At 44.7% G+C, this 17384-nt stretch overlaps 11 non-coding genes and 2 pseudogenes across 11 annotated transcripts; all 13 read left to right on the forward strand.

Annotated features, from left to right (window-relative positions):
* Positions 1-1177: 1177 nt before the first annotated feature.
* On the forward strand, positions 1178-1378 carry LOC141202633 (U2 spliceosomal RNA; annotated as a pseudogene).
* A 1115-nt stretch (positions 1379-2493) lies between these two features.
* On the forward strand, positions 2494-2684 carry LOC141201819 (U2 spliceosomal RNA). The gene has a single exon (XR_012273114.1). It is a non-coding gene; the product is annotated as a U2 spliceosomal RNA (small nuclear RNA).
* Positions 2685-3799: 1115 nt separating this feature from the next.
* Positions 3800-3990, forward strand: LOC141201831 (U2 spliceosomal RNA). Its single transcript, XR_012273125.1, has one exon. It is a non-coding gene; the product is annotated as a U2 spliceosomal RNA (small nuclear RNA).
* Positions 3991-5105: 1115 nt separating this feature from the next.
* LOC141201844 (U2 spliceosomal RNA) lies at positions 5106-5296 on the forward strand. The gene has a single exon (XR_012273137.1). It is a non-coding gene; the product is annotated as a U2 spliceosomal RNA (small nuclear RNA).
* Positions 5297-6411: 1115 nt separating this feature from the next.
* On the forward strand, positions 6412-6602 carry LOC141201855 (U2 spliceosomal RNA). The gene has a single exon (XR_012273148.1). It is a non-coding gene; the product is annotated as a U2 spliceosomal RNA (small nuclear RNA).
* A 1115-nt stretch (positions 6603-7717) lies between these two features.
* On the forward strand, positions 7718-7908 carry LOC141201867 (U2 spliceosomal RNA). Its single transcript, XR_012273159.1, has one exon. It is a non-coding gene; the product is annotated as a U2 spliceosomal RNA (small nuclear RNA).
* A 1115-nt stretch (positions 7909-9023) lies between these two features.
* On the forward strand, positions 9024-9214 carry LOC141201878 (U2 spliceosomal RNA). The gene has a single exon (XR_012273170.1). It is a non-coding gene; the product is annotated as a U2 spliceosomal RNA (small nuclear RNA).
* Positions 9215-10329: 1115 nt separating this feature from the next.
* Positions 10330-10520, forward strand: LOC141201890 (U2 spliceosomal RNA). The gene has a single exon (XR_012273181.1). It is a non-coding gene; the product is annotated as a U2 spliceosomal RNA (small nuclear RNA).
* A 1115-nt stretch (positions 10521-11635) lies between these two features.
* LOC141202360 (U2 spliceosomal RNA) lies at positions 11636-11826 on the forward strand. Its single transcript, XR_012273635.1, has one exon. It is a non-coding gene; the product is annotated as a U2 spliceosomal RNA (small nuclear RNA).
* Positions 11827-12941: 1115 nt separating this feature from the next.
* Positions 12942-13057, forward strand: LOC141202680 (U2 spliceosomal RNA; annotated as a pseudogene).
* Positions 13058-13581: 524 nt separating this feature from the next.
* LOC141202491 (U2 spliceosomal RNA) lies at positions 13582-13766 on the forward strand. The gene has a single exon (XR_012273763.1). It is a non-coding gene; the product is annotated as a U2 spliceosomal RNA (small nuclear RNA).
* Positions 13767-14881: 1115 nt separating this feature from the next.
* Positions 14882-15072, forward strand: LOC141201903 (U2 spliceosomal RNA). Its single transcript, XR_012273192.1, has one exon. It is a non-coding gene; the product is annotated as a U2 spliceosomal RNA (small nuclear RNA).
* A 1115-nt stretch (positions 15073-16187) lies between these two features.
* Positions 16188-16378, forward strand: LOC141201914 (U2 spliceosomal RNA). The gene has a single exon (XR_012273203.1). It is a non-coding gene; the product is annotated as a U2 spliceosomal RNA (small nuclear RNA).
* The last annotated feature ends 1006 nt before the right edge of the window (positions 16379-17384 follow it).

The raw sequence follows: 17384 nt of genomic DNA on the forward strand, positions 1-17384 counted from the left end.
TCTAGAAGACAAAATGGATCAGAAGTTGAACTTTTGGAAACTAAGGAACCTGTCGCTGAGAGGGAAAGTGCTGGTAATCAAGTCTGTGATTCTCCCGCTTCTGCTGTACACTGCTTTGATTTTCCCACCTGCTGTGCTTTGGACAAAGAGAGTGACAAGGAAACTGTTTGTGTTTTTTTGGGGATCCAAAATGGAGAAACTAAGAAGAGGAATGGTTATGTGTTCTGTGGAAAATGGGGGTTGTGATTTTCCTAACATTGACTTATTTTTAAGAATGCATTATTTTTTGAACATTTATAAATTATCCCAGTGCAATAACAGGACTGCGGACATGTGCAAATATTTAGCAGGACGGCTTTTCCAGAAATGGAGCTGGTGTGAGAAGGATTTAAGAAAACCAGTTTCGTTTGTGATACCGTTTTTTTATGTGGTGCTTAGGTCCTTCTATGATCAAAATGGGATAAGCTCCATGGTTAGACCGGACAAAAAACTGATTGTCTCAGGTATTAAGAAGAAGGAGATGTTATGTGATGTGCCGTTTTGTAATAATGCACAGTCTGGACAGGTGTGGAAGCTTTTTTTCATGCGTGGAATCAGCAACAGACAGAAGGATGTAACCTGGATGGCGTTGCATGGATGCTTGCCAACAAGAGCTTTTTTGAATGACCGGGGGATAAAGGTTCAAGAACTATGTCCTAGGGAAGGTTGCAATAAGGTGGAAACAATACAGCATATTTTTTGGGACTGTTTTTTTGCTAAAAAAGTTTTTACCTTGTTGTCATGTATGTTTGTTGCTTTAGTTGGTTTTCATTGTTTCGATTTTGAAAGGATTTTAATAGGTCAAGATTTTAAGTACTCGCAAAGGAAGCGGGCAAGCTGGATTATTTTTGTCATATATAAAGAGGTTTTATGGGACGTTCGGAATTTGGTGATTTTTAAAAAGATTGTTTTTTCCCCCATGGAATGCAGAAAGATTTTTCTTGCTAGACTGTTCTATGCCTATTTATTGGATAAAAAGAAGTATGGTGAGACAGCAGCAGAGGCACTCTGGAACTTTTCACATTGGACTTCTTACAGTAAGTAACAGTTAATTGCAGGGTTGTGTTTTTTGGGATTTTGTTTTTGTTTTTCCGAATGATGATTTGAGAACCCGTTATGTGAATATGCGCTATGATGCATAAATTAATGTGGGTCTTAATCTGAGGAAAAAAAAAAAAAAAAAAAATCTGTTCTTATCAGTTTAATATCTGATACGTCCCCTATCTGGGGACCATATATTAAATGGATTTTTAGAACAGGGAGATGGAAAAAGAGCTTGCTCTGTCCACTCCACGCATTGACCTGGTATTGCAGTATCTCCAGGACCGGTGCACCCCTTCTTTAATGCAGTTTCTAAAATCAGAAAGAATTGAATTCAATGTTTTTTGTTCATTTTGCTTGTTTGTCGGATTTTGGGATGGACTCTTTGGCTTTGCTTTTCTTCTCCTCATTGGATTTTTCATGTTCAAAGTTGCAGAAGCCAGATTACAAGCTCATTTTGGTTCAACTTCAGCAACTGTGCATTGCATTGCCATGTAATGTGATGCAATGCTATCTTTCTAGCTCTCCCTTTTTACTTCCTTTTGGATAAACAGACATATTAGGCAAGCATTTTGGAGCTTTCACCTAAATAACTACAGGTGGTGAGATAAGCTGCACAATATAATTGACCTTTCAGTATATTGTTGCACACACACCATCTATTTAGCAAATGCCCTTGTTATCAACAGCAGCCTTTAAAACTCACCTGAGCTAACAGGTATGTGCGCTGGTTACTCTGCTGCGCTTAAAATTTCTTTTTTGGTTTGCTACAATGCCTTTTCTGAAACGTTGTCTCCTTCTGCTGGAACACTGACTTCTTTCATTTAATGCCTGCAGACTATAAAAGAGAACCCAACCCAAAAAGTTTGGTTGATTAGTCTGTGGCATTCTGTTAAACTGTTGCTTATGGCGGTCTCTGTGAGCTTCTCAGCGACATTCAGCCAGCCAGGTATCCTGCCTGCAGTAGATGGAATGTGGCAATGGAACGCTGGCTGCGCGTGTCATAATAGGCTCTGAGCCTTTATATACCTGTGCACAGCAGCAGCCACCTTCAGTCTGCTGCTGGACAGCCAGCAGCAGCAGCAGCAGGAGAGGTATGTAATCAGGAGCCCTCCTGCTAAGGGTAGACAGCTGCTCATTCCACCCCACCCCCCGCCTTAATTGGTTCTCCTCCCTTCCAACGGTGTTGAGGCGGGTGGGAACAGCAGGGGGTGAAGGTGCTGTGTTTAAAGAGGTGGAGTTATGCAGATCTAAAACGCGTGGATTGCAGCAGCAGCAAGCCGAAAAGTGCAGGCATGTAAGGGATCTAGAGGTTGACAACATGTCTTCTTAACGGGAGTCCAGGAGCTCATCTCCACAAATGGACTTTTCAGGATCCTTGGGTGGCTCCGTAGTTTGAAACCAATTCTGGTTATCGCTTCTCGGCCTTTTGGCTAAGATCAAGTGTAGTATCTGTTCTTATCAGTTTAATATCTGATACGTCCCCTATCTGGGGACCATATATTAAATGGATTTTTAGAACAGGGAGATGGAAAAAGAGCTTGCTCTGTCCACTCCACGCATTGACCTGGTATTGCAGTATCTCCAGGACCGGTGCACCCCTTCTTTAATGCAGTTTCTAAAATCAGAAAGAATTGAATTCAATGTTTTTTGTTCATTTTGCTTGTTTGTCGGATTTTGGGATGGACTCTTTGGCTTTGCTTTTCTTCTCCTCATTGGATTTTTCATGTTCAAAGTTGCAGAAGCCAGATTACAAGCTCAGTTTGGTTCAACTTCAGCAACTGTGCATTGCATTGCCATGTAATGTGATGCAATGCTATCTTTCTAGCTCTCCCTTTTTACTTCCTTTTGGATAAACAGACATATTAGGCAAGCATTTTGGAGCTTTCACCTAAATAACTACAGGTGGTGAGATAAGCTGCACAATATAATTGACCTTTCAGTATATTGTTGCACACACACCATCTATTTAGCAAATGCCCTTGTTATCAACAGCAGCCTTTTAAACTCACCTGAGCTAACAGGTATGTGCGCTGGTTACTCTGCTGCGCTTAAAATTTCTTTTTTGGTTTGCTACAATGCCTTTTCTGAAACGTTGTCTCCTTCTGCTGGAACACTGACTTCTTTCATTTAATGCCTGCAGACTATAAAAGAGAACCCAACCCAAAAAGTTTGGTTGATTAGTCTGTGGCATTCTGTTAAACTGTTGCTTATGGCGGTCTCTGTGAGCTTCTCAGCGACATTCAGCCAGCCAGGTATCCTGCCTGCAGTAGATGGAATGTGGCAATGGAACGCTGGCTGCGCGTGTCATATTAGGCTCTGAGCCTTTATATACCTGTGCACAGCAGCAGCCACCTTCAGTCTGCTGCTGGACAGCCAGCAGCAGCAGCAGCAGGAGAGGTATGTAATCAGTAGCCCTCCTGCTAAGGGTAGACAGCTGCTCGTTCCACCCCACCCCCCGCCTTAATTGGTTCTCCTCCCTTCCAACGGTGTTGAGGCGGGTGGGAACAGCAGGGGGTGAAGGTGCTGTGTTTAAAGAGGTGGAGTTATGCAGATCTAAAACGCGTGGATTGCAGCAGCAGCAAGCCGAAAAGTGCAGGCATGTAAGGGATCTAGAGGTTGACAACATGTCTTCTTAACGGGAGTCCAGGAGCTCATCTCCACAAATGGACTTTTCAGGATCCTTGGGTGGCTCCGTAGTTTGAAACCAATTCTGGTTATCGCTTCTCGGCCTTTTGGCTAAGATCAAGTGTAGTATCTGTTCTTATCAGTTTAATATCTGATACGTCCCCTATCTGGGGACCATATATTAAATGGATTTTTAGAACAGGGAGATGGAAAAAGAGCTTGCTCTGTCCACTCCACGCATTGACCTGGTATTGCAGTATCTCCAGGACCGGTGCACCCCTTCTTTAATGCAGTTTCTAAAATCAGAATGAATTGAATTCAATGTTTTTTGTTCATTTTGCTTGTTTGTCGGATTTTGGGATGGACTCTTTGGCTTTGCTTTTCTTCTCCTCATTGGATTTTTCATGTTCAAAGTTGCAGAAGCCAGATTACAAGCTCATTTTGGTTCAACTTCAGCAACTGTGCATTGCATTGCCATGTAATGTGATGCAATGCTATCTTTCTAGCTCTCCCTTTTTACTTCCTTTTGGATAAACAGACATATTAGGCAAGCATTTTGGAGCTTTCACCTAAATAACTACAGGTGGTGAGATAAGCTGCACAATATAATTGACCTTTCAGTATATTGTTGCACACACACCATCTATTTAGCAAATGCCCTTGTTATCAACAGCAGCCTTTTAAACTCACCTGAGCTAACAGGTATGTGCGCTGGTTACTCTGCTGCGCTTAAAATTTCTTTTTTGGTTTGCTACAATGCCTTTTCTGAAACGTTGTCTCCTTCTGCTGGAACACTGACTTCTTTCATTTAATGCCTGCAGACTATAAAAGAGAACCCAACCCAAAAAGTTTGGTTGATTAGTCTGTGGCATTCTGTTAAACTGTTGCTTATGGCGGTCTCTGTGAGCTTCTCAGCGACATTCAGCCAGCCAGGTATCCTGCCTGCAGTAGATGGAATGTGGCAATGGAACGCTGGCTGCGCGTGTCATAATAGGCTCTGAGCCTTTATATACCTGTGCACAGCAGCAGCCACCTTCAGTCTGCTGCTGGACAGCCAGCAGCAGCAGCAGCAGGAGAGGTATGTAATCAGGAGCCCTCCTGCTAAGGGTAGACAGCTGCTCGTTCCACCCCACCCCCCGCCTTAATTGGTTCTCCTCCCTTCCAACGGTGTTGAGGCGGGTGGGAACAGCAGGGGGTGAAGGTGCTGTGTTTAAAGAGGTGGAGTTATGCAGATCTAAAACGCGTGGATTGCAGCAGCAGCAAGCCGAAAAGTGCAGGCATGTAAGGGATCTAGAGGTTGACAACATGTCTTCTTAACGGGAGTCCAGGAGCTCATCTCCACAAATGGACTTTTCAGGATCCTTGGGTGGCTCCGTAGTTTGAAACCAATTCTGGTTATCGCTTCTCGGCCTTTTGGCTAAGATCAAGTGTAGTATCTGTTCTTATCAGTTTAATATCTGATACGTCCCCTATCTGGGGACCATATATTAAATGGATTTTTAGAACAGGGAGATGGAAAAAGAGCTTGCTCTGTCCACTCCACGCATTGACCTGGTATTGCAGTATCTCCAGGACCGGTGCACCCCTTCTTTAATGCAGTTTCTAAAATCAGAATGAATTGAATTCAATGTTTTTTGTTCATTTTGCTTGTTTGTCGGATTTTGGGATGGACTCTTTGGCTTTGCTTTTCTTCTCCTCATTGGATTTTTCATGTTCAAAGTTGCAGAAGCCAGATTACAAGCTCATTTTGGTTCAACTTCAGCAACTGTGCATTGCATTGCCATGTAATGTGATGCAATGCTATCTTTCTAGCTCTCCCTTTTTACTTCCTTTTGGATAAACAGACATATTAGGCAAGCATTTTGGAGCTTTCACCTAAATAACTACAGGTGGTGAGATAAGCTGCACAATATAATTGACCTTTCAGTATATTGTTGCACACACACCATCTATTTAGCAAATGCCCTTGTTATCAACAGCAGCCTTTTAAACTCACCTGAGCTAACAGGTATGTGCGCTGGTTACTCTGCTGCGCTTAAAATTTCTTTTTTGGTTTGCTACAATGCCTTTTCTGAAACGTTGTCTCCTTCTGCTGGAACACTGACTTCTTTCATTTAATGCCTGCAGACTATAAAAGAGAACCCAACCCAAAAAGTTTGGTTGATTAGTCTGTGGCATTCTGTTAAACTGTTGCTTATGGCGGTCTCTGTGAGCTTCTTAGCGACATTCAGCCAGCCAGGTATCCTGCCTGCAGTAGATGGAATGTGGCAATGGAACGCTGGCTGCGCGTGTCATAATAGGCTCTGAGCCTTTATATACCTGTGCACAGCAGCAGCCACCTTCAGTCTGCTGCTGGACAGCCAGCAGCAGCAGCAGCAGGAGAGGTATGTAATCAGGAGCCCTCCTGCTAAGGGTAGACAGCTGCTCGTTCCACCCCACCCCCCGCCTTAATTGGTTCTCCTCCCTTCCAACGGTGTTGAGGCGGGTGGGAACAGCAGGGGGTGAAGGTGCTGTGTTTAAAGAGGTGGAGTTATGCAGATCTAAAACGCGTGGATTGCAGCAGCAGCAAGCCGAAAAGTGCAGGCATGTAAGGGATCTAGAGGTTGACAACATGTCTTCTTAACGGGAGTCCAGGAGCTCATCTCCACAAATGGACTTTTCAGGATCCTTGGGTGGCTCCGTAGTTTGAAACCAATTCTGGTTATCGCTTCTCGGCCTTTTGGCTAAGATCAAGTGTAGTATCTGTTCTTATCAGTTTAATATCTGATACGTCCCCTATCTGGGGACCATATATTAAATGGATTTTTAGAACAGGGAGATGGAAAAAGAGCTTGCTCTGTCCACTCCACGCATTGACCTGGTATTGCAGTATCTCCAGGACCGGTGCACCCCTTCTTTAATGCAGTTTCTAAAATCAGAATGAATTGAATTCAATGTTTTTTGTTCATTTTGCTTGTTTGTCGGATTTTGGGATGGACTCTTTGGCTTTGCTTTTCTTCTCCTCATTGGATTTTTCATGTTCAAAGTTGCAGAAGCCAGATTACAAGCTCATTTTGGTTCAACTTCAGCAACTGTGCATTGCATTGCCATGTAATGTGATGCAATGCTATCTTTCTAGCTCTCCCTTTTTACTTCCTTTTGGATAAACAGACATATTAGGCAAGCATTTTGGAGCTTTCACCTAAATAACTACAGGTGGTGAGATAAGCTGCACAATATAATTGACCTTTCAGTATATTGTTGCACACACACCATCTATTTAGCAAATGCCCTTGTTATCAACAGCAGCCTTTTAAACTCACCTGAGCTAACAGGTATGTGCGCTGGTTACTCTGCTGCGCTTAAAATTTCTTTTTTGGTTTGCTACAATGCCTTTTCTGAAACGTTGTCTCCTTCTGCTGGAACACTGACTTCTTTCATTTAATGCCTGCAGACTATAAAAGAGAACCCAACCCAAAAAGTTTGGTTGATTAGTCTGTGGCATTCTGTTAAACTGTTGCTTATGGCGGTCTCTGTGAGCTTCTCAGCGACATTCAGCCAGCCAGGTATCCTGCCTGCAGTAGATGGAATGTGGCAATGGAACGCTGGCTGCGCGTGTCATAATAGGCTCTGAGCCTTTATATACCTGTGCACAGCAGCAGCCACCTTCAGTCTGCTGCTGGACAGCCAGCAGCAGCAGCAGCAGGAGAGGTATGTAATCAGGAGCCCTCCTGCTAAGGGTAGACAGCTGCTCGTTCCACCCCACCCCCCGCCTTAATTGGTTCTCCTCCCTTCCAACGGTGTTGAGGCGGGTGGGAACAGCAGGGGGTGAAGGTGCTGTGTTTAAAGAGGTGGAGTTATGCAGATCTAAAACGCGTGGATTGCAGCAGCAGCAAGCCGAAAAGTGCAGGCATGTAAGGGATCTAGAGGTTGACAACATGTCTTCTTAACGGGAGTCCAGGAGCTCATCTCCACAAATGGACTTTTCAGGATCCTTGGGTGGCTCCGTAGTTTGAAACCAATTCTGGTTATCGCTTCTCGGCCTTTTGGCTAAGATCAAGTGTAGTATCTGTTCTTATCAGTTTAATATCTGATACGTCCCCTATCTGGGGACCATATATTAAATGGATTTTTAGAACAGGGAGATGGAAAAAGAGCTTGCTCTGTCCACTCCACGCATTGACCTGGTATTGCAGTATCTCCAGGACCGGTGCACCCCTTCTTTAATGCAGTTTCTAAAATCAGAATGAATTGAATTCAATGTTTTTTGTTCATTTTGCTTGTTTGTCGGATTTTGGGATGGACTCTTTGGCTTTGCTTTTCTTCTCCTCATTGGATTTTTCATGTTCAAAGTTGCAGAAGCCAGATTACAAGCTCATTTTGGTTCAACTTCAGCAACTGTGCATTGCATTGCCATGTAATGTGATGCAATGCTATCTTTCTAGCTCTCCCTTTTTACTTCCTTTTGGATAAACAGACATATTAGGCAAGCATTTTGGAGCTTTCACCTAAATAACTACAGGTGGTGAGATAAGCTGCACAATATAATTGACCTTTCAGTATATTGTTGCACACACACCATCTATTTAGCAAATGCCCTTGTTATCAACAGCAGCCTTTTAAACTCACCTGAGCTAACAGGTATGTGCGCTGGTTACTCTGCTGCGCTTAAAATTTCTTTTTTGGTTTGCTACAATGCCTTTTCTGAAACGTTGTCTCCTTCTGCTGGAACACTGACTTCTTTCATTTAATGCCTGCAGACTATAAAAGAGAACCCAACCCAAAAAGTTTGGTTGATTAGTCTGTGGCATTCTGTTAAACTGTTGCTTATGGCGGTCTCTGTGAGCTTCTTAGCGACATTCAGCCAGCCAGGTATCCTGCCTGCAGTAGATGGAATGTGGCAATGGAACGCTGGCTGCGCGTGTCATAATAGGCTCTGAGCCTTTATATACCTGTGCACAGCAGCAGCCACCTTCAGTCTGCTGCTGGACAGCCAGCAGCAGCAGCAGCAGGAGAGGTATGTAATCAGGAGCCCTCCTGCTAAGGGTAGACAGCTGCTCGTTCCACCCCACCCCCCGCCTTAATTGGTTCTCCTCCCTTCCAACGGTGTTGAGGCGGGTGGGAACAGCAGGGGGTGAAGGTGCTGTGTTTAAAGAGGTGGAGTTATGCAGATCTAAAACGCGTGGATTGCAGCAGCAGCAAGCCGAAAAGTGCAGGCATGTAAGGGATCTAGAGGTTGACAACATGTCTTCTTAACGGGAGTCCAGGAGCTCATCTCCACAAATGGACTTTTCAGGATCCTTGGGTGGCTCCGTAGTTTGAAACCAATTCTGGTTATCGCTTCTCGGCCTTTTGGCTAAGATCAAGTGTAGTATCTGTTCTTATCAGTTTAATATCTGATACGTCCCCTATCTGGGGACCATATATTAAATGGATTTTTAGAACAGGGAGATGGAAAAAGAGCTTGCTCTGTCCACTCCACGCATTGACCTGGTATTGCAGTATCTCCAGGACCGGTGCACCCCTTCTTTAATGCAGTTTCTAAAATCAGAAAGAATTGAATTCAATGTTTTTTGTTCATTTTGCTTGTTTGTCGGATTTTGGGATGGACTCTTTGGCTTTGCTTTTCTTCTCCTCATTGGATTTTTCATGTTCAAAGTTGCAGAAGCCAGATTACAAGCTCATTTTGGTTCAACTTCAGCAACTGTGCATTGCATTGCCATGTAATGTGATGCAATGCTATCTTTCTAGCTCTCCCTTTTTACTTCCTTTTGGATAAACAGACATATTAGGCAAGCATTTTGGAGCTTTCACCTAAATAACTACAGGTGGTGAGATAAGCTGCACAATATAATTGACCTTTCAGTATATTGTTGCACACACACCATCTATTTAGCAAATGCCCTTGTTATCAACAGCAGCCTTTTAAACTCACCTGAGCTAACAGGTATGTGCGCTGGTTACTCTGCTGCGCTTAAAATTTCTTTTTTGGTTTGCTACAATGCCTTTTCTGAAACGTTGTCTCCTTCTGCTGGAACACTGACTTCTTTCATTTAATGCCTGCAGACTATAAAAGAGAACCCAACCCAAAAAGTTTGGTTGATTAGTCTGTGGCATTCTGTTAAACTGTTGCTTATGGCGGTCTCTGTGAGCTTCTCAGCGACATTCAGCCAGCCAGGTATCCTGCCTGCAGTAGATGGAATGTGGCAATGGAACGCTGGCTGTGCGTGTCATAATAGGCTCTGAGCCTTTATATACCTGTGCACAGCAGCAGCCACCTTCAGTCTGCTGCTGGACAGCCAGCAGCAGCAGCAGCAGGAGAGGTATGTAATCAGGAGCCCTCCTGCTAAGGGTAGACAGCTGCTCGTTCCACCCCACCCCCCGCCTTAATTGGTTCTCCTCCCTTCCAACGGTGTTGAGGCGGGTGGGAACAGCAGGGGGTGAAGGTGCTGTGTTTAAAGAGGTGGAGTTATGCAGATCTAAAACGCGTGGATTGCAGCAGCAGCAAGCCGAAAAGTGCAGGCATGTAAGGGATCTAGAGGTTGACAACATGTCTTCTTAACGGGAGTCCAGGAGCTCATCTCCACAAATGGACTTTTCAGGATCCTTGGGTGGCTCCGTAGTTTGAAACCAATTCTGGTTATCGCTTCTCGGCCTTTTGGCTAAGATCAAGTGTAGTATCTGTTCTTATCAGTTTAATATCTGATACGTCCCCTATCTGGGGACCATATATTAAATGGATTTTTAGAACAGGGAGATGGAAAAAGAGCTTGCTCTGTCCACTCCACGCATTGACCTGGTATTGCAGTATCTCCAGGACCGGTGCACCCCTTCTTTAATGCAGTTTCTAAAATCAGAAAGAATTGAATTCAATGTTTTTTGTTCATTTTGCTTGTTTGTCGGATTTTGGGATGGACTCTTTGGCTTTGCTTTTCTTCTCCTCATTGGATTTTTCATGTTCAAAGTTGCAGAAGCCAGATTACAAGCTCATTTTGGTTCAACTTCAGCAACTGTGCATTGCATTGCCATGTAATGTGATGCAATGCTATCTTTCTAGCTCTCCCTTTTTACTTCCTTTTGGATAAACAGATTTATTAGGCAAGCATTTTGGAGCTTTCACCTAAATAACTACAGGTGGTGAGATAAGCTGCACAATATAATTGACCTTTCAGTATATTGTTGCACACACACCATCTATTTAGCAAATGCCCTTGTTATCAACAGCAGCCTTTTAAACTCACCTGAGCTAACAGGTATGTGCGCTGGTTACTCTGCTGCGCTTAAAATTTCTTTTTTGGTTTGCTACAATGCCTTTTCTGAAACGTTGTCTCCTTCTGCTGGAACACTGACTTCTTTCATTTAATGCCTGCAGACTATAAAAGAGAACCCAACCCAAAAAGTTTGGTTGATTAGTCTGTGGCATTCTGTTAAAATGTTGCTTATGGCGGTCTCTGTGAGCTTCTCAGCGACATTCAGCCAGCCAGGTATCCTGCCTGCAGTAGATGGAATGTGGCAATGGAACGCTGGCTGCGCGTGTCATAATAGGCTCTGAGCCTTTATATACCTGTGCACAGCAGAAGCCACCTTCAGTCTGCTGCTGGACAGCCAGCAGCAGCAGCAGCAGGAGAGGTATGTAATCAGGAGCCCTCCTGCTAAGGGTAGACAGCTGCTCGTTCCACCCCACCCCCCGCCTTAATTGGTTCTCCTCCCTTCCAACGGTGTTGAGGCGGGTGGGAACAGCAGGGGGTGAAGGTGCTGTGTTTAAAGAGGTGTAGTTATGCAGATCTAAAACGCGTGGATTGCAGCAGCAGCAAGCCGAAAAGTGCAGGCATGTAAGGGATCTAGAGGTTGACAACATGTCTTCTTAACGGGAGTCCAGGAGCTCATCTCCACAAATGGACTTTTCAGGATCCTTGGGTGGCTCCGTAGTTTGAAACCAATTCTGGTTATCGCTTCTCGGCCTTTTGGCTAAGATCAAGTGTAGTATCTGTTCTTATCAGTTTAATATCTGATACGTCCCCTATCTGGGGACCATATATTAAATGGATTTTTAGAACAGGGAGATGGAAAAAGAGCTTGCTCTGTCCACTCCACGCATTGACCTGGTATTGCAGTATCTCCAGAACCGGTGCACCCCTTCTTTAATGCAGTTTCTAAAATCAGAAAGAATTGAATTCAATGTTTTTTGTTCATTTTGCTTGTTTGTCGGATTTTGGGATGGACTCTTTGGCTTTGCTTTTCTTCTCCTCATTGGATTTTTCATGTTCAAAGTTGCAGAAGCCAGATTACAAGCTCATTTTGGTTCAACTTCAGCAACTGTGCATTGCATTGCCATGTAATGTGATGCAATGCTATCTTTCTAGCTCTCCCTTTTTACTTCCTTTTGGATAAACAGACATATTAGGCAAGCATTTTGGAGCTTTCACCTAAATAACTACAGGTGGTGAGATAAGCTGCACAATATAATTGACCTTTCAGTATATTGTTGCACACACACCATCTATTTAGCAAATGCCCTTGTTATCAACAGCAGCCTTTTAAACTCACCTGAGCTAACAGGTATGTGCGCTGGTTACTCTGCTGCGCTTAAAATTTCTTTTTTGGTTTGCTACAATGCCTTTTCTGAAACGTTGTCTCCTTCTGCTGGAACACTGACTTCTTTCATTTAATGCCTGCAGACTATAAAAGAGAACCCAACCCAAAAAGTTTGGTTGATTAGTCTGTGGCATTCTGTTAAACTGTTGCTTATGGCGGTCTCTGTGAGCTTCTTAGCGACATTCAGCCAGCCAGGTATCCTGCCTGCAGTAGATGGAATGTGGCAATGGAACGCTGGCTGCGCGTGTCATAATAGGCTCTGAGCCTTTATATACCTGTGCACAGCAGCAGCCACCTTCAGTCTGCTGCTGGACAGCCAGCAGCAGCAGCAGCAGGAGAGGTATGTAATCAGGAGCCCTCCTGCTAAGGGTAGACAGCTGCTCGTTCCACCCCACCCCCCGCCTTAATTGGTTCTCCTCCCTTCCAACGGTGTTGAGGCGGGTGGGAACAGCAGGGGGTGAAGGTGCTGTGTTTAAAGAGGTGGAGTTATGCAGATCTAAAACGTGTGGATTGCAGCAGCAGCAAGCCGAAAAGTGCAGGCATGTAAGGGATCTAGAGGTTGACAACATGTCTTCTTAACGGGAGTCCAGGAGCTCATCTCCACAAATGGACTTTTCAGGATCCTTGGGTGGCTCCGTAGTTTGAAACCAATTCTGGTTATCGCTTCTCGGCCTTTTGGCTAAGATCAAGTGTAGTATCTTTTGAAAAGGCAGTTTTGTCCTTGGGCTGCCCTAGTAAATTGATGCATATTACACACTGGTTTGGTGCACTTGTTAGTACGCCAGGTGGCTCATAGAGTTATCTGATGGAAAACATGGCCCTCCAGGATCGAAGTCACTAGGCTGGGTAAGTGTGAGGGCTTTGGAGCAATGTGCCCCAGGAGTAGGCGCCCTGGTGGGAGTCCAAGCTTACTGGGACTCTGAACCCCAGAAAGACTTGGCTTCGTAGCACGCCGCACCTTTGCCAATCATACTTTCTGAGCAACCCACCCTATTCCTGGCCTCCGGGCTAGGAAGGGGAATTTTTATAAACCCGGTCGGAGGTCCGGTCAGCTTTGGGCTGAGAAACCAACACAGGCTCCAGCTCCACTAGGGTGGCAGCCTAGATGGAAGCTGGGAGCACGAAAACGGCTCTTCTCCGGCTTCGGCTAGGTAGAGCATCGGAGATCCCTGACCCTCGCTGTGGCCTTCTGGCTCGGAGGGATGGGGATGGTTTATTGGGGACCCTCTCCTCCGGGAAGGGTCCACATGAATCCTCGCCTCGTACGCTGTTTTGGTGTGACTTCGGTCACATTTTTCAGTGCCTTGGATGCAGCTTCAATCAAAAAAAAATCTGTTCTTATCAGTTTAATATCTGATACGTCCCCTATCTGGGGACCATATATTAAATGGATTTTTAGAACAGGGAGATGGAAAAAGAGCTTGCTCTGTCCACTCCACGCATTGACCTGGTATTGCAGTATCTCCAGGACCGGTGCACCCCTTCTTTAATGCAGTTTCTAAAATCAGAAAGAATTGAATTCAATGTTTTTTGTTCATTTTGCTTGTTTGTCGGATTTTGGGATGGACTCTTTGGCTTTGCTTTTCTTCTCCTCATTGGATTTTTCATGTTCAAAGTTGCAGAAGCCAGATTACAAGCTCATTTTGGTTCAACTTCAGCAACTGTGCATTGCATTGCCATGTAATGTGATGCAATGCTATCTTTCTAGCTCTCCCTTTTTACTTCCTTTTGGATAAACAGACATATTAGGCAAGCATTTTGGAGCTTTCACCTAAATAACTACAGGTGGTGAGATAAGCTGCACAATATAATTGACCTTTCAGTATATTGTTGCACACACACCATCTATTTAGCAAATGCCCTTGTTATCAACAGCAGCCTTTTAAACTCACCTGAGCTAACAGGTATGTGCGCTGGTTACTCTGCTGCGCTTAAAATTTCTTTTTTGGTTTGCTACAATGCCTTTTCTGAAACGTTGTCTCCTTCTGCTGGAACACTGACTTCTTTCATTTAATGCCTGCAGACTATAAAAGAGAACCCAACCCAAAAAGTTTGGTTGATTAGTCTGTGGCATTCTGTTAAACTGTTGCTTATGGCGGTCTCTGTGAGCTTCTCAGCGACATTCAGCCAGCCAGGTATCCTGCCTGCAGTAGATGGAATGTGGCAATGGAACGCTGGCTGCGCGTGTCATAATAGGCTCTGAGCCTTTATATACCTGTGCACAGCAGCAGCCACCTTCAGTCTGCTGCTGGACAGCCAGCAGCAGCAGCAGCAGGAGAGGTATGTAATCAGGAGCCCTCCTGCTAAGGGTAGACAGCTGCTCGTTCCACCCCACCCCCCGCCTTAATTGGTTCTCCTCCCTTCCAACGGTGTTGAGGCGGGTGGGAACAGCAGGGGGTGAAGGTGCTGTGTTTAAAGAGGTGGAGTTATGCAGATCTAAAACGCGTGGATTGCAGCAGCAGCAAGCCGAAAAGTGCAGGCATGTAAGGGATCTAGAGGTTGACAACATGTCTTCTTAACGGGAGTCCAGGAGCTCATCTCCACAAATGGACTTTTCAGGATCCTTGGGTGGCTCCGTAGTTTGAAACCAATTCTGGTTATCGCTTCTCGGCCTTTTGGCTAAGATCAAGTGTAGTATCTGTTCTTATCAGTTTAATATCTGATACGTCCCCTATCTGGGGACCATATATTAAATGGATTTTTAGAACAGGGAGATGGAAAAAGAGCTTGCTCTGTCCACTCCACGCATTGACCTGGTATTGCAGTATCTCCAGGACCGGTGCACCCCTTCTTTAATGCAGTTTCTAAAATCAGAAAGAATTGAATTCAATGTTTTTTGTTCATTTTGCTTGTTTGTCGGATTTTGGGATGGACTCTTTGGCTTTGCTTTTCTTCTCCTCATTGGATTTTTCATGTTCAAAGTTGCAGAAGCCAGATTACAAGCTCATTTTGGTTCAACTTCAGCAACTGTGCATTGCATTGCCATGTAATGTGATGCAATGCTATCTTTCTAGCTCTCCCTTTTTACTTCCTTTTGGATAAACAGACATATTAGGCAAGCATTTTGGAGCTTTCACCTAAATAACTACAGGTGGTGAGATAAGCTGCACAATATAATTGACCTTTCAGTATATTGTTGCACACACACCATCTATTTAGCAAATGCCCTTGTTATCAACAGCAGCCTTTTAAACTCACCTGAGCTAACAGGTATGTGCGCTGGTTACTCTGCTGCGCTTAAAATTTCTTTTTTGGTTTGCTACAATGCCTTTTCTGAAACGTTGTCTCCTTCTGCTGGAACACTGACTTCTTTCATTTAATGCCTGCAGACTATAAAAGAGAACCCAACCCAAAAAGTTTGGTTGATTAGTCTGTGGCATTCTGTTAAACTGTTGCTTATGGCGGTCTCTGTGAGCTTCTCAGCGACATTCAGCCAGCCAGGTATCCTGCCTGCAGTAGATGGAATGTGGCAATGGAACGCTGGCTGCGCGTGTCATATTAGGCTCTGAGCCTTTATATACCTGTGCACAGCAGCAGCCACCTTCAGTCTGCTGCTGGACAGCCAGCAGCAGCAGCAGCAGGAGAGGTATGTAATCAGGAGCCCTCCTGCTAAGGGTAGACAGCTGCTCGTTCCACCCCACCCCCCGCCTTAATTGGTTCTCCTCCCTTCCAACGGTGTTGAGGCGGGTGGGAACAGCAGGGGGTGAAGGTGCTGTGTTTAAAGAGGTGGAGTTATGCAGATCTAAAACGCGTGGATTGCAGCAGCAGCAAGCCGAAAAGTGCAGGCATGTAAGGGATCTGGAGGTTGACAACATGTCTTCTTAACGGGAGTCCAGGAGCTCATCTCCACAAATGGACTTTTCAGGATCCTTGGGTGGCTCCGTAGTTTGAAACCAATTCTGGTTATCGCTTCTCGGCCTTTTGGCTAAGATCAAGTGTAGTATCTGTTCTTATCAGTTTAATATCTGATACGTCCCCTATCTGGGGACCATATATTAAATGGATTTTTAGAACAGGGAGATGGAAAAAGAGCTTGCTCTGTCCACTCCACGCATTGACCTGGTATTGCAGTATCTCCAGGACCGGTGCACCCCTTCTTTAATGCAGTTTCTAAAATCAGAAAGAATTGAATTCAATGTTTTTTGTTCATTTTGCTTGTTTGTCGGATTTTGGGATGGACTCTTTGGCTTTGCTTTTCTTCTCCTCATTGGATTTTTCATGTTCAAAGTTGCAGAAGCCAGATTACAAGCTCATTTTGGTTCAACTTCAGCAACTGTGCATTGCATTGCCATGTAATGTGATGCAATGCTATCTTTCTAGCTCTCCCTTTTTACTTCCTTTTGGATAAACAGACATATTAGGCAAGCATTTTGGAGCTTTCACCTAAATAACTACAGGTGGTGAGATAAGCTGCACAATATAATTGACCTTTCAGTATATTGTTGCACACACACCATCTATTTAGCAAATGCCCTTGTTATCAACAGCAGCCTTTTAAACTCACCTGAGCTAACAGGTATGTGCGCTGGTTACTCTGCTGCGCTTAAAATTTCTTTTTTGGTTTGCTACAATGCCTTTTCTGAAACGTTGTCTCCTTCTGCTGGAACACTGACTTCTTTCATTTAATGCCTGCAGACTATAAAAGAGAACCCAACCCAAAAAGTTTGGTTGATTAGTCTGTGGCATTCTGTTAAACTGTTGCTTATGGCGGTCTCTGTGAGCTTCTCAGCGACATTCAGCCAGCCAGGTATCCTGCCTGCAGTAGATGGAATGTGGCAATGGAACGCTGGCTGCGCGTGTCATAATAGGCTCTGAGCCTTTATATACCTGTGCACAGCAGCAGCCACCTTCAGTCTGCTGCTGGACAGCCAGCAGCAGCAGCAGCAGGAGAGGTATGTAATCAGGAGCCCTCCTGCTAAGGGTAGACAGCTGCTCGTTCCACCCCACCCCCCGCCTTAATTGGTTCTCCTCCCTTCCAACGGTGTTGAGGCGGGTGGGAACAGCAGGGGGTGAAGGTGCTGTGTTTAAAGAGGTGGAGTTATGCAGATCTAAAACGCGTGGATTGCAGCAGCAGCAAGCCGAAAAGTGCAGGCATGTAAGGG

The sequence above is a fragment of the Phyllobates terribilis genome, unplaced genomic scaffold (genome assembly GCF_046119375.1).
Source record: "Phyllobates terribilis strain yellow unplaced genomic scaffold, ASM4611937v1 Scaffold_123__1_contigs__length_5148117, whole genome shotgun sequence".
NCBI classification, from domain to species: Eukaryota; Metazoa; Chordata; class Amphibia; order Anura; family Dendrobatidae; genus Phyllobates; species Phyllobates terribilis.